Here is a 1,972-nt window from a genome sequence, read left to right on the forward strand (position 1 = left end):
TAGAAGGGCAGGCTCACCGGGAGTCATTCTTAGAATTCTGCCATGACCTCTTAGAGAAAAATAATAAAACAGTTTCTACCTAATTTAAGAACAATTGTTATTTGTTAATGCCCAACATTGCCTAAATGATTAATACCAAGGAAAAATTTCAGAACCAATGATTTACAGATGAAAACAATTCAGGTCTCCAAGACTCAGGGAAGGGATGGAAAGCTGTTCTTAATAAGTGGGCTTCTCTTTCTGAGGCCTCTTTTGTTTTTCTCTTTCCTTCTCTTCTACTAAAGCACTGAATGTATCAATAAATGTGAAGGGAAGCAATTACCAAGAGGACCACTGATGTTCTCTCTGTAGTCATAATGAGAGGTAGATACTATGGCTGAAGTTTAGAGGACTAGATAATTGTATATTGTAGAAGTTCTTACTTTTTTGGCTTCAAGACACCTGTTATTGAGGACCCTAAAGACTTTATTTTTGTGGGTTATACCTACTCATAGTTGCCATATTAGAAATTAAATCTGAAAAGTTTTTAAATGCAAAAATATACAAACATACATTCTCTTGGTCTTTAGAGTGACAATGTCATCACATATCATGTAGTCTCTAGAATGCAAAAGGAAATAAAGTCTTATTAGTATTATGAAAGTAGTTTGACCACGTGGAATTCTGTAAAGATCCCAAGGTTCCCTTGGGCTTCCTGGACCTCACTTTGAGACCCACTGATAGAAGTAAATACCAACAACTGCATTTCTTCAGCGGTCAATCAACTCGCATATTTTGGTTCATCCACTTGTGCAGTCTTAGAAACAAATCTCCTTTCCCTTTACTAGTATGTCGTTCCATCTGGTAGAGTTGTGTGGCTGATTGCAAAAAGTATCCTTTTTGCAACAAGTGTCATTTGCTGACCCAGGAAGAAAATTGAGCTAGATAGGTCGTAACATACATTAAAGCAAAATAGAGTTCAAAAATGTTTTCTGTGAGCTTCTGGTAGGATCTGTTAGTCTGCAAATACTGCACAGGGGAAATTGCTTTAAATGGTGCCGCTGGTCTGCAGTGGAAGGATTGGGTTACAGTCAGTCTGAGTCAGGCAGAAAGAGGTTTATAGACAAAAATTAAAGAAAGCACTGCGGATTCTTGTCATGCTTTGCCCTTGAAAACTATGCCAAGACCTCTGTTTTGGTTTTTTTAATAAAGAGATCGATGATATTTCGTGATTGCTTTAATGACTCGGGATTTCCCCCTTACGTTTTAAACACAGCCTATATCTACAGTTACGTTTTGTTTGCTTTCTTTGTATCCCGCTTACAAAAAGTAACGACATAAAGCTAAAACCCTTTCAGTAGGACTCCATTACGATCCTTCTGTTAAGCAACTAGCTCGTTCATTCTTTTCACAGCACTTTATCCACTTTTTCCTGCTCCAGCTCTTGGTAAACGCCTCGGAGCGTTTAGATCCCGGCCTTCTGATGTCTTTTTACTGCAGATGAATACAATTTAAAACCTGAAAGCTGCTGGAAGAAAGGTAGAGCATTCCCCGTCCCAAGGTTAAATCTTTGCCCGGAGCTGGCCACTTGGGAAGGAAAATCTGAATGGACCGTGGTTAAGAATCAGAAAATGTGTGTAACAGCGCGTTTCTCTTGGTGGGGATAAGGCCCACGCGGAGCATTCCCGACAGGTGAGCTGCAGCACGAGGGATGACTTAACCGACCTCCAGCGGCGGCGGAGGGCTCGCCCCCTGAGCAGCGCACGCCAGAACAGCCGCGGTCTGACCTGAGTCCTACAAGTCCTCTGCGCCCGAGCCAGCGTACGTCTGCGCTCTTGCGTGCCGCCGACACCGCCGCCGCGGGTTCGCATCTTGTGAGCCACCGACCAATGGGACAGAAGCCAATGCCCGGCGTCCTCTGTGATTGGCTCTCAGCAGGGAGGTGGTGGCGGAGGGTGGGCCTTAGGGCGTGAATGGTATTCTGCCGCTCAGC

Source organism: Delphinapterus leucas, chromosome 1 (assembly GCF_059928025.1).
Source record: "Delphinapterus leucas isolate spDelLeu-1000000601 "Yukka" chromosome 1, BTC_Dleu_Yukka2, whole genome shotgun sequence".
Taxonomy (NCBI): Eukaryota; Metazoa; Chordata; class Mammalia; order Artiodactyla; family Monodontidae; genus Delphinapterus; species Delphinapterus leucas.